Source organism: Lissotriton helveticus, chromosome 10, assembly GCF_964261635.1.
Source record: "Lissotriton helveticus chromosome 10, aLisHel1.1, whole genome shotgun sequence".
NCBI lineage: Eukaryota > Metazoa > Chordata > Amphibia > Caudata > Salamandridae > Lissotriton > Lissotriton helveticus.
The window spans coordinates 207,651,434-207,665,644 of record NC_136071.1 but is presented as its reverse complement, the minus strand read 5'-3'; the positions used below and the strand labels follow the sequence as shown (position 1 = coordinate 207,665,644).

General features: G+C 49.3%; 1 protein-coding gene across 1 annotated transcript in view; it reads left to right on the top strand.

Moving 5' to 3' along the window:
• The window catches only part of BAIAP2L1 (BAR/IMD domain containing adaptor protein 2 like 1), a 558,841-nt gene that overhangs the window by 291,737 nt on the left and 252,893 nt on the right, over nucleotides 1-14,211 (top strand). The window lies entirely within an intron of this gene.

The window sequence follows — 14,211 nt, the reverse complement described above, 5'->3', positions numbered from 1 at the left end:
GTATTTGGTCTTTTTTAGTGTGTTCAGCAGGGCGAATTTAGTCTGTCCCCTTGCCTCTCTCCACTGCTTGAACCCTGTGGGTGTAATGACCTATTTCCGTGGCCCACTCTGTGTACGAGGAGCAACTCAAGTTGGAGGGACCTCGCAACCACTGTTTTTTCCTTTTTCAAGTCTATTCCCAGTGGACAGGCAGGGTGAACCCTCCTCACTGATAAGTCCCCGTCCCAAATGTGGCTCACCCTCCGCTGTATCGATCAGATTATGTACTCCGGGTATCCTTTGGCTTTTCCTGCGGCAATGCATGTTTGTCCAGCAAATAAGGGGGAGGGCGGTTAATTCTCAGTCTGGGCACCTCTCCTTCCTTTCTTGCCACTTCTTGTTTCGTTTCAGCACCTCCAGCCTAGGCAGGCCTGCCCAGGGAACCCACGGTCCTCTCAGTGCTCCCCACATGCAGCCATTTTTAAGGATCTAGAAGGGGTCTTCCTCGTCTGCCGTTCCGTATGTCTTGGATCCCGGGTATCCAGTCTGGCCTCTTTCTCTGTTTCCTGTATTCGGAAGCCAACCGGGACCTCCACTCCTACCGGGCCCAGCCTCTCCCGACAGGTCCCAGACATGTCAGAGCTCCGGCTTCGGACTGGATTCTACCTAGTGCAGTATGGCTCGCCTCTTCAGTCTCCTCCACCATGCCCACCTCTCACGACAGTAGTGTCTTCCTCAGAGGGCAGCAGGACTGGATTTCGTTTGGCCGCGCAACCCCGGTCACCTGCATGGCCTACCGTAGACTCCGTCACTCGGATCAGCAGGACTGTTGTGTTTCTCAAGCCCCCAGCCCACCGGCGGGGCTCTCTCGTACACCCACGCTTCGTGGAGTTCACCTGATCGACCCCCCACGTTCACTCCTCCACCTTTGTTCTCTTTTGGCCCAGGGACATCGTGGGCCTGCTGGCACTGTATCCGTACCGATGCTGTTCCGCTTTCGGGCATCTCCCGAGCCTGTATCTGGATCTCAGCAGCCATTTTATTGCTGTATGATTCCCTCTCTCCGGGGCATCGCTCTGATATGCTCGATGGCGACTGAAGAACAGGATTATGAGCAGCATATTATGTGGGCTGCCGGAGCTCTGAGCAGACGCGGCTATTCGGCCATGCTGCTGGCCACACCCCCGATGAATGAAATCTTGAACGTCAGCCTGGATTTGACAGGCAGCTAGCAGAGTATTTATATGTCAGGCTTATATGTTGAATTTTCTTTTTAGATTCAGTATTCAGGTTTTAGTTTGGATGCATTGAAGCTTGCTTGTGAGGGCAAAAGGAGACCTTTATACGAGGGGTTTATCATGTTATCGGGGTATTTGTAGAGTGCACAAATACTCAACAGAGTGTCCCAGCACTAGTTTAGTATGGGAGCTGAACTGAAAGCGAGGGCGCAAAGGCTACTGCTGGAACAGCCAAGTTTTCAAAGACTTCCTAAGAGGGAGGAGATCTTGCATCTGTCTTAGATTAGGCGGCAAACAGTTGCACAGTGGGCAGCTTGAACCTGGTAGGATTGACCTCCTATTCGAGATTGGCAGAACACAGGGGTCCGTGCCAGCAACTGGGAGGCGGATCTTAGGGAGAGCTGAGGAAGATAGAATTGAACTCTCTTCCTTAAATAAGGCGCTCCATAATTGTGAAGTGCCTTGAAGGCCAGAACAAGGTCTTTGAAAAAGATCCTCTTGCGGATCAGGAGCCAGTGGAGAGATTTAAGTTGTAAAGACATCCACGTTCTCGGGCCAAGTAGAAGTATCGCCCTGGCTGTGGCGTTTTGAGCCACCTGAAGACGAGTAAGTAAATACTCTGGCAGTCCTAAATAAAGAATGTTAACATAGTCCTGCCTGGATCCGATCAGGCCCTAGACCACTGTTTTCCTGTGGGGGACCGAAAGAAGAGGTAGAAACTGCTTCAGCATTCTTAGAAGGCCAAAACATTGGCCCGTTACCGCTTGGATCTGAGATTTCATCCATTTTCACCCCCAAGTTTATAACTGCTCTGACTGAGCTCCGGGGGGGGGGTTGCATATCCTGTGGCCACCAGCTGCACCACATATTGTTAGGGTGCAGACCAAAGAAAATGATTTCTGATTTTTCGGAATTACATTTCAATTGGTCCGCAGGAGCCAAGTACATACCTCAGATAAATATCAATTGATCATTTCACCATTGAAATCTTTGTCCCTGTTGCAGGTAAAGAGCAACTGCGTGTCATCCGCATGTGACACTATTTTTGCTCTGTGAGTCTTGGCCAGGTGTGTGCTAAGGGAGACAAGTAAATATTAAACAGTGTGGGGCTGAGAATGGAGCCCTATGGGACTCCCACCTTTAAGGGGAGAATGGGGGCCGAAAAAGGCAGAGCCCAAACTGTTTGTCGGCGATCTGACAGAAAGGAGGTGAACCACTTTAGTACTGTCCCACCGAAACCAGACTCCTGGAGCCTCAGCAGAAGATGGTCGCGGGGAACGGTATCGAAAGCCCCCAGTAAGACCAGAAAAATCAGAGGCTCTGCTGCCTCTGTCGAGAACGTCTTTGATGGTTTCTGAGATCTCCAGGAGCACCGTTTCTGTACTAAGGTTAGGTCTGAAACCTGGTTGGCTCTGATGCAGTATGTGGCTGGTTTCAACAAAAGTGGTGGTGACCAAGTTGACTTACCTTTCAAGTTTTGGAAAAAAAAGGTAAGAGAGAAATAGGTCTGTGGTTTGAGGCTATCTCCGGGTCCAGAGTTGGCTTTTTCAAAAGGGGGAGTACTAGCGCCTTCTTCCACCTGGCAGGGACCAGCCCCTGCTGCAGAGACATGTTCAAGATCTGGTTTACCGCTGGGTTGATGGTCACAGCTATTGAAGCTAGGATAGAGGCTGGGCATGGATCGGAAGGAGCGCCTGACTTCAGAGATTTCATGATTTCGAGCTAAATGCCGTAGGAAGATGGGGGAACTCTGTAAAGAGTGGGGCCCTGATCCAGGGAGAGGAGCGAATGGGTTCTGTGTCTGGTGCTGGGGCGAGGCGAGTAGTAGGGATGGTGTCCTGAATCTTTTTGATTTTATCACAGAAGAACGTGGCCATGAGACTCACCCATGACTCAGAGGGAGTGAAAGTTCGTGCCACCGGTCTAGGGGAAGAGAATTCTCTCGCTATCTTAAAGATCTCCTTGCTTTTATTTTCAGCCTCCTCAATTTTAGAGGAAAAGAATTGTTTTTTTCTTAGTAAAATACATTTATGGTGGGACTTAAGGGCCTGTTTGTAAGCTAATTTCTCCTTGATACTATAGTTTTTACGCCAAGGTCTCTCTAGGCGCTTGCAGGCACTTCTACTTTCCTTGAGGACAGACGTGAACCAGGGGGCAGAGGCACGAGCGAGCTTGACTGAGCGGGAGGAGGGGGGAGCAAGTTCTGCAGCTCGGAGCTGGAGCCAGTTATCCAGACGGGAAACATCATCCTCAAGTGTGCCATTCTGGATGATCGAGTATTTATCAAGAGTGGGGCTCAGGGTCTCAGAAGTCATGTGATGAAAGGGTCTGAAGATTCCTGATAGATACATCTGCCGTGTGGATTCCTCACCATGTGAATATCCCCTTGCGTCAGCAACATTCGGAAATTCTTTTGTAGCTTCCCGCCGACGTGGATCCTGACGTCACAGAGGCACGGCATCGCACGCGACCCCGCTTACGTCACCGGCGCCTATAACAGGCCCACGCCGGCGTGATGACATCAGTTCCCTTTTTTCCGCATCGTCGACGCTAACGGTTTTCAGGGATCGTGTAGTAGCTTACAGTAACTTTGTTACTATTTCCATATATTTGTGTCTTTCTTCATTCTCTTCGGGATGTCGTCGAAGAAGACTGGGTTTAAAGCCTGCGGTGAATGTGGCAAGACCATGTCAATCACCGACCCTCACGAATGTTGTGTCTGGTGTTTGAGCTCCGACCATGATGTCGAGGACTGTTCCTGCTGCAAAAAGATGACTCCAAAAGCCTTGAGAGAGAGGGAGACAAAGCTTCTCGTGGCGAAACTCAAGAGCAAGAAAGCTAAGAAGTCATCGAAATCTCGATCTCGTCAGTCGAGGTCGAGGTCTCGTTCGAGGTCGCACTCGGAGTCATCCTCGGCTCACGCTTCGAAGTCTTCGAAGAAGAAACACAGGAAGAGGACCCATGAGTCACGTCATCGCTCTGGGAAGGACTCTGACTCAAGACCGAAGTCCCAAGTCAAACTCACGAGTAAAGAAGTGGAGGTTTCGGAGTCGGAACATGAAGAGGCTTCGCATCCGGGTTCACCCGAACCTCAAGAACAGGTCCATTCTCCGATTCCATCCAATCCTTCTGGTCAGGAGGATGAAGGTGAGGAGCAGGGGGCTGGTGGAGCCGAAGTTCCGGCACCTGATGGTTCATCGACTCCGGTTCCGGCGCCCGAAGAAGAGGTCGATGTCGTATCGACTCCGCCTCCCCAGGAACAACCAAGAGGTCCATATCCTGAGTTTCCGACTCCAGGTCAGGATCCTACCCAGTTCCTGAACGCCATGTTTGGTGTATATTCAAGGGCAATGTTCCCGTCTGGTGCACCTGTTGGTCCCACGGGTCCTATGGCCTTTAACTTAGGGGTTCCACAGGCTTATGCCCCTGCACCCTTCATGCCTTTTATGCCGGCTCTACCACCGCATTGGCATTTTCCGACACCACCTGTGTCGTCGACGCCGAAGCGCACGACGCCGGCTCCATCGACGCCGATCCCATCGACGCCGATACCCGCGACTCCGAGGCAAGATTTCGTCCGACCTCGTGTCGAGAGACCTCGACCGACGTCTGGTTCGACGCCGGCGCCGACCCCGTCGGAGTCGGTTTCGAATCCTTTGACTTCGGTTGTGAAAGAAAGGTCTCGGAGAAAGGCCCAGAGACTTCTAGAAGAGGAGAAATATGGGTATTCTGATACTGAAGAAGGAGAATTGCAGGATTCTGAGGATCCCTTTGAAGACTTGTGCGAGGCCAGTGGGCTTGAGCTATCGCCTGAATGGGAGTTAGCTTCTGTATCGAATGTTCCATCTAAGGATGTGGTGCCTTACCACACTGTCATTAAGAAGGCAGCGAGTTTGCTAAACATTACTCTACATACGGCTGATTATAAGCCTAATATTTTAACTGAGGTGCTTCATTCACCCTCATCTGTGATCGAACCTATGTTGCCCTTCAACGAGGCATTGTCTGAACCGGTCTATGAGGTCTGGAAAAAACCCTTATCGGCTCCTGCGGTTTCTAGAACGGTGGCGAGGAGGTATAGAGCTGCACCGGAGGATCCTGCTTTTTTAACAACGCATCCTCTTCCTGAGAGTTTGGTAGTGCAGGCTGCCTGCTCTAAGAAATCTGCTGGAGCGTTTCCACAGGTTCCTGGAGACAAGGAATCCAGGAAACAGGACCAAAGTGCCAAAAAGGTTTTCTCATCAGCCAGTATGGCATTAAAATCAACCAATGCTACGTGTCTGATGGGGAGATATATCCATGCTTTGATGGACTCTGTCAAGCAGCTTATTCCAAAGATTCCTGAGGAGGACAGGAAGGATTTTCAAGAAGTAGTTTCGGACACCCAAGCAGCTGCGAGACAGGTCATCCAGAGTGGTCTGGACACTGCAGACTCGGTGGCAAGGGTCATGGGTTCCTCTGTGGCTACTAGGAGAGCTGCTTGGCTCAAATCTTCAGAGTTTTCTGCTGATGTCCAGTCTGCGTTAATGGACTTACCTTTCGATGGATCAGGTCTGTTTGGAAAGAAAGCTGATACTGCCTTGGAGCGTTTTAAGGACAGTAGGGCCACTGCAAAATCTTTGGGCCTTCAGTCCAGGGGTACTACCGGAAGACGCTTCAGAGGATTTGGCCGATCTACCTTTCGATCATACAGATCATCCCAGCAGCAGCCTCAGCAGCAGCAGAATACGCTGTACAAGTCATACAGAGGCAGACAAAGATCCCGTCCTAGAGGTCGTCAAGCTTCCTCCTCCTCCTCCTCTCCTTCCCAACCCCCGGCCAACGCAGCAAAGCAGCCCTAGATCCGCTATTCCGGATCATGTGGGCCCAGTGGGGGGTCGGCTTACTCATTTTCTACAAGATTGGGAATTTATAACATCGGATCTTTGGGTTCTCAATCTTGTAGAGAATGGGTATGCTCTTCCTTTCCAGGAATTCCCTCCCAATTACCCTCCTTGCCAGGGTTATTGTTCGGAAGACCACCTGCTTCTCCTGCAGGAAGAAGTCCTGGCACTGTTCCGAAAGGGTGCAATAGAGGTGGTTCCAGAGCAGGAAAGGGGTCAGGGGTGCTACTCCCGGTATTTCCTGATCCCCAAGAAAGATGGCAGACTTCCGCCAATCCTGGACCTCAGGATTTTGAACCTTTACCTGAAGCAGGAAAAGTTCAAAATGCTCACTCTTGCACAGGTTCTTCAAGCGCTGTTGGAAGAGGACTGGATGGTGTCGATCGACTTGCAGGGTGCGTATTTTCATATTCCCATCTTGAAGTCGCACAGAAAGTATCTCCGTTTCACGGTTGGGTCACAGCACTACCAGTTTGTGGTCCTTCCGTTTGGCCTTACTACTGCACCTCGAGTCTTCAGCAAGGTGATGGCAGTGGTGGCAGCTCATCTCAGAAGATCGGGGATTCATGTGTTTCCGTATCTAGACAACTGGCTGATCAAAGCGGAGTCGCCGGAGAAGGTGCTCCATCATCTGCAGGAGACAACTCAGTTGTTGCACAGGTTGGGTTTTTCGATAAATGTACCCAAGTCTCACCTGGTGCCCTCACAGCGCAACCTGTTCATAGGTGCGGTACTGGACACTACTGTATGTCGTGCATTCCCTCCTCCTCAAAGGATTCGCGACATACAGGAGATGATTCCTTTATTTTTCGATGGAGCGGTCGTTCCAGTCTTGAAGGTTCTTCGCCTGCTCGGTCTGATGGCTTCATGCATTCTGTTGGTCAACCATGCACGCTGGCACATGAGGGCACTCCAGTGGTGCCTCCGCAGGCAGTGGTATCAACACAATGGAGATCTCAGGGAGTCAGTGAGGATCTCCAGAGAAGCTGCGGCGGATCTATCTTGGTGGGGCGTGGAAGGCAATCTGTCTCAAGGAAAGCCTTTCCAACTGCCTCCATCGGTGGCCACAGTGATATCGGATGCATCCACCCTGGGGTGGGGTGCTCATCTGGGGGATCTGGAGGTCAAAGGTCTTTGGTCTCCAGAGGAAAGGTTGCTTCACATCAACCTTCTGGAATTGCGGGCGATACGTTTGGCGCTCAAGGCCTTCCTCCCTTCCCTTCGCGGTCAGTCGGTTCAAGTCCTGACGGACAACACGACCGCGATGTGGTATGTCAACAAGCAGGGAGGAGTGGGGTCGCAGTGTCTCTGCAGAGAGGCTCTGCGTCTCTGGTCCTGGGTTCAGGACCATCAGATTTGTCTGATGGCAAATCATCTGGCCGGAGTGTTGAACGTTCGTGCAGACAGTCTCAGTCGGCAGTTCTCTGCCGACCACGAGTGGAGGCTTCACCCGGAGGTGGTTCACGACATCTTCCAGATGTGGGGGACTCCTCGGGTGGACCTGTTCGCCACTCGCGAGAATGCTCACTGCCCGTCTTTCTGCAGTCTCCAGTTTCCGATGCAAGGAGCCTTGGGGGACGCGTTTCAGTTGAGTCGGGGAAATCAACTCCTTTACGCGTTTCCTCCCATACCCTTGATTCCTCGGGTTCTGAGGAAGATTCGCCAAGACCCGGCCCAAGTCATATTGATCGCCCCGGATTGGCCGAGAAGGGTGTGGTATTCAGACCTTCTCCACCTCTCCTCTCACCCGCCGCTCCGTCTCCCTCACAGGGCAGATCTCCTCTCTCAGATGGAGGGGCAGGTTCTACACCCCCACCTTCAGACCTTACACCTTCATGCCTGGAGATTGAGCGGGGCAATCTGATTTCTTTTTCTCTCCCTCACGATGTGGTGGATGTCATTTTGTCAGCCAGGCGTGACTCCACTAAGTCCATCTATTCTTATAGGTGGTCTAAATTTGTTGTTTGGTGCAGGGAGAAATCTATAGACCCTTTGAGGTCCCATTTATCTGATGTGCTCCAGTTTGCCCTTTCTCTGGCCCAGCAGGGGCTTGCTGTTGCCACGGTGAAGGGTTATCTTTCTGCGCTGTCGGCGTTTATCTGTTTGCCTGACCAGCCTTCTCTTTTTAAGTCTCCCATTGTTTTAAGGTTTTTGAAGGGCCTTACTAATAGGTTCCCTCTTACACCCTTTGTTGTGCCTCAGTGGGATTTGAACCTAGTTTTGACATTTTTAATGGGTGCTCCCTTTGAGCCTCTTCACAAGTGTCCCATGAGGCTTCTGACTTTGAAAACGGTTTTTCTCGTTGCAATCACCTCGGCAAGGAGGGTAAGTGAGCTTCAAGCTCTTAGTTCCAAGCCCCCATTCCTGACCATTCATGCTGAACGTATGGTTCTTAGGACCAGGGCTGCTTTTCTGCCTAAGGTGGTTACTCCTTTCCACCTTGGTCAGTCCATTACCCTTCCCACCTTTTATCCTCCCCCTCACCCTTCCAAGGAGGAGGAGCGGTTACACCGTCTTGACCCCAAGAGGGCGGTGTCTTTCTACTTGGACAGGACTAAAGACTGTCGAGTGGACGACCAGCTCTTCGTTGGCTTTGCTGGCTGCAAGAAAGGAAGAGCGGTCCATAAGAGGACTTTGTCGAGATGGATCGTGCTCTGCATTAAGATCTGCTACTCTTTGGCTGGTAAGGACCCACCAGAGGGTATTAGAGCACATTCGACTAGAGCAAAGTCTGCAACATCTGCTTTGTCTAGAGGTGTTCCTGTTGAGGACATTTGCAGAGCCGCGACTTGGGCCTCCCTCCACACTTTCGCGAAGCACTACTGCTTGGATACCGAGGTGAGGAGGGACGGCCACTTCACGCGCTCTGTCCTCCAAGATTTCCTGGTATAGCAGAGTGGACACCCTCCTCCGGGAGTGGGGACTGCTGTGGGACTCTATTCACAAGGTGAGGAATCCACACGGCAGATGTATCTATCAGAAGAACAAGTTACTTACCTTCGGTAACGCTTTTTCTGGTAGATACTATATCTGCCTGTGGATTCCTCACTGACCCACCCGCCTCCCCGTTGTCCACTCTTCTATGCCAGTGGTTTATATAATGTATTATTTTATGGTCAAGGATTTGTCTATTTCAAATGTTTTATTGCATTTGCTTCACACTGTGTGTGTTACCTTGTTTTCTATACTACGTATACTGTGTATATTTCTACTGTCATCGGTCCGTCCGTGTGCCTCGAGGGCACGGAAAAAAGGGCGGAACTGATGTCATCACGCCGGCGTGGGCCTGTTATAGGCGCCGGTGACGTCAGCGGGGTCGCGTGCGATGCCGTGCCTCTGTGACGTCCGGATCCACGTCGGCGCGAAGCTACAAAAGAATTTCCGAATGTTGCTGACGCAAGGGGATATTCACAAGGTGAGGAATCCACAGGCAGATATAGTATCTACCAGAAAAAGCGTTACCGAAGGTAAGTAACTTGTTCACCCGTGCGGGGCTTACCATGGGAGTTAGAATGTGAGGGCTCCCGGTTGATAGTAAACTCAATGAAGAAATGGTCTGACCACACAAGCGGGAGGGGAGGGCTACTGAGGATATTAACTGAAGAGAAAATCTGGTCGAGAGTGTGGCCCTGCTCATGTGTTGGGGACTGAATAAAAGGAGTCAACCTAAAAATGTCCAGAGATTCTCTTAATCTAGAGACGTCCTGGTTGTTGGGTTTATCTAGGTGGACAATGGAGTCACCTAACATCAGGCAGTGTTAGAATTTCAATGCCATGTGTGAACCTGCGTTGCTAATAGACTCCAAAAACTGACCGGTAGGGCCGGGGGGTCTGTACAGTAGGATACCCCCCAGCGATTAGTGGGGAGATACCACCAGATGAAACCCCAAGGTTTCAGCCCCGACGATATCATCGACCTGAACAACAATGCAAGAGTACTGATTTTTCTAAATGATTGCTATGCCCCTACCCATACCACTGGGGCAGTGTCGTCTGACCAACTGAGAACCTGTGGGGATGGCTTTAGCTATAGTTGGATTAGAGGCTTCGTTGAGCCATGTCTCGGTTAAAATAGACATGTTTCAATAGTCCAGTCTGAACAGCAAAATGGTTGTGGTGTTAGTGGGCGAAGGGTGGTAACAGAGTAATTGTACATGTGGTTGCTGGGAAAATTTAGGTGATGGATAAGTGGTAGACATATTTTGTAGGAACTAGAAAGGTAGTCTGGTACATAATGAAATCTGGTAAACCTACATCGTTCTTTAAAGTTTTGAATTTTTCAATAGCTATTCTAGACATTGTTATTCCAAATAAAGGTTGATAAGCAGTGAGTTTTTCCCAAACATTATTCTATATATTGAAATGGTGATATGGTCACCAAATATACTAAGTGTGGTAAAATAATGTTATTTTCTCAATTGTACCCAACCAATTCAAACACAAACTGCACCATTTATCAAAGATTTCCTTAGTTTTTATGATAATGTATGATAAATTTAGGTTGACTATATATTTGATTTTATTAACAAGATTGTATCCTGTCTTCACAAAGCCTGCCTGCCATTGGTGATTGCTTTTGGGTCGAATGTTCACAGCAATTATTCGAAATTATGCTTTCTTCCTCATTCTTTTCTTCTCACTGCTATTATTGCACATTCACCGGCTAGCCCTTTAGTTCCTGTGGTCATTAATGGAGCCACTTCTTTAATGGATCATGTGGCATACAGTTATGTTTATCAAATGCTAAACACTCTGTCTATTAAATTGGCCAAAGTGTGGTTACAAGGTAATAGAAGTTATATGTTCCTTGCAAAGCGCTCGCCTGGGATGGATGGCATGATTTATTGATATTTATAATTCTCCAGTATTGGGGTGTCTTTCATAGATTCACATGCCTGAATCATTCCCCGTCGTCAGAGTGGGAGTCCCATGGTACATAAAAAACCAATAATGTGCCTATAGAAAAACCAAAACCTTGATAATAACAAACCAGGAAGTAAAGTAGCCCTAAGCGGAGCTAATATCTTTGTGAAAACTCTGGGGGCTGAACGCAGTCCAAAAGGGAGAACTTTGAACTGAAAGTCCCTGCCAGCCACTCTGAACCTTAAAAACGTCCTGTGTCTGGGAAGAATGGGTACATGGAAGTATGCGTCCTGAGGGTCAAGTGTTGCCATGTGATCCCCTTCTGAGAGAAACTAGAGGATTTCTTGAAGTTTTGACATCCGGAAGGTCCATTTTTTGAGGTATTTGTTGAGGGCACGCAGGTCGAGGATGGGGCGCCATTCCCCCGACTTCTTGCGAATTAGGAAAAACCTCGAATAGAATCCTTTCCCTCTTTGCAATCAAGGTACTTTCTCGATTGCTCCTTTTCGAATCATTGAATATATTTGGGAGAACAGCTCTTTGAGATGAGCTGTTGGTGGACCTTTTGGGGGAGAATTTGGAGTGGCTTTGACAAATTCTAGAATGTGGCCCCTGGATACAACGTCCAGGACCCATCTGTCCGTAGTAATCTTGGACCAATTTGATAAGTAGTGGGATATTCTTCCTCCAATTTGTAAATTTGGCTTGGGTAGAAGTGGTGGCAGTTTGTACGTCTCACTTGCTTTTGTTGGTGTCTCTTCCTCGATAAGAGGATTTCCTTCTTGTCTGGGAATAATTGTTTCCTTTCTGACCATATGTTTGTTGTCTGTACGGTTGGTATCTTTGGTTACCTTGCGTGTTGATATATGAACGCTGCTGCGAGTAACCTCCTCTGTTTGAGAAATTTCCTCTTCCTTTTGCACCACGAAAGGAAGACTCACGGAATTGCAGAGTTCCCAGCGATCGCGCTGTTTCCGTGTCCATCTTTATGGCTTGTAAAGCCTCGTCCACGTGTTGCCCGAAAAGGAACTCTCCATCATAGGCCATGTCCATGATCTTAGACTGGACCTCCCAGCGAAAGGATGTAGATTTTAGCCATCCTTGCCTTCTCAGAACAGCTGCACCCGCCAGCTGTCTGAAACCTGTAGCCGCCACGTCCACTGCAGCATCAATTATTTCAGCCGATGCACATTCACCTTTGTGCAATATCTTTTTGGCTTCAGACTTCTCCGGCTCAGAAAGCTTCTCAATGTAAGGCGCTATGTCTGACCACATCTGCCTGTTATACCTCCCAAGTATCGCTAGGGAGTTCGCAGCACGGACATTAGTTGCCGCTGTAGTCGAGACCTTCTTGCCTATTGAATTGAGACGTCTTCCCTCCCTATCCGGGGTAGCAGTGACTTGCGAAGAAGGATTTCTGGCCCTCCTCTGAGCCGCCTGGGCAACAACTGAATCTGTTCTAGCTTGACCAATAAGGCATGCCGGTGAAGTGAGAGGCGCCTTATATTTCTTATCTACTCGAGGTAGAACTGCCGGCAGAGAGTTTGGCATAGCCATTATCTTTAAACCCTCCTTCCAAATAAAGTCAATTATTGAGATGGTCTTCACTTGTCCTAGTGGCAGATCTTTAAAATCATATAGGAAGCAATCATCCTGTTTAGCCTCCATGGTGATAAGAAACCTTTTCGTTGCCCTGTCCATAATTTGATGAAAAGTCGCAATGTCTACCGGCGGAGAGTCCGCCGTAGGTGGACCAGCTGGAGAAGGAGTCTGCGCTTGATACTCGTCCCACTCCGACAGTACTGACTTGTCGTCTACCTCGCCTTCTTCTCTTTCCTCATCAGAAGTAACATCATCCTGGGTGTGATGAGATGGTACTGGAGAGGGAGGTATTGGAGGTTGTGTCTCCGAAGTTGGCAGCAGAGAAGATTGTCTTGGTGGTCTTAATGGTGCTGTGGATGTTCGTGGCATAGGCGTTGAGAGGCGTGAATCACCTGATTCTGAAGGTGGGAATCGGCGATAATAATCACTCAGCATATACTGAAGGTTATGTAGTAGATCCAATGGCATCTGCGCAGAAGGCACCGACACTGGAGCCCGACCAGAAGGCTCAAGGAATTGTTTCTCTTCTTCGTGTTCTTCATCCTGGTATTTAATAAGCAGCTTAGATGGGCTTCTGGCTGCCCGAAAACTTTCATCCTCGTAGGATTCCTCCTCTTCCTCCTCAAAGTCTAACAACTGCTCTGGCAATTTTAATGGAGATAGAGCCGTTAGGGATGATCCATGTCTTTCTAGCAATGAAGCTGTGGTAGACGGTGAAGGAAAAGGAATTGTAGACGGCTTGGCTGACCACACTTGCAGTTCTGTACAAGCTGACAGTGGAGGCGTCGACGGCGCCACCGTCGTCTGTGTCGTGGACGGAGGAAAACCAGTGTCGACGACGAAGTACTCGTCGACGGTGCCTTTAGAATCTTCGTCGACGGAGGGGCGTCGACGATCGATGGCACTATCTTCGTCAACGAGATGGGACGAATTGATACGTGAACCAGCGTCGACGGTGAGGAGGCTGAAGACATCACCATAGCTGGTCTTGGTGAGGAGAATGTCACCGTAGATGTTGAAGAAGCGCTGACTTGAAGAGATGTCGACGGTGGAGCTGTCCTCGACGCTGAAGTGGACAAAGTCTTACTCTGAGGTAAAATTTTATGAGAAGCTATCTTGGAAGATGAAGATTTTCCAGTTTTCCTTGGGGGCGTACCAGGACCAGATTTTACAGGTGGAGAAGCCTTTTTTGAAGTAGAAGGCACGCCAGAATCCTGAGAGGATTGGGCTTTCTTGAACACCTTTGCCCCAGGAATAGCCTTCTCAACCTCAGACTTCCTCTTTCTAGAGGACATAGTAGACCCCGAGGCCATACTCCCTTCCTCAGAAACGGGATTATCCTGGTCCTTGGATCTTTTGGAGCCACAGGAGAAGACAACCCTCTCTGTCCCTGAGGGTTTTTTGAGGAAAGGTTCTGCAGATTTTACATTCCTTTACCTCATGATCTGGATATAAACAATATATGCACTTCTTGTGAGGATCCTCCTTAAACAGCCTCAGCTTTCCACAAGAATCACAAGCCCTAAAGAGGGATCTTGAAGTAGACCTCTTTAGAAGGTAAAAACCCAACCAAAGTAAGAAGAAACTGAGCAGAGCTCAGGGAGACTCCCTTCACACGATATGCGGTAGAAAATCTGAGAGCCTGA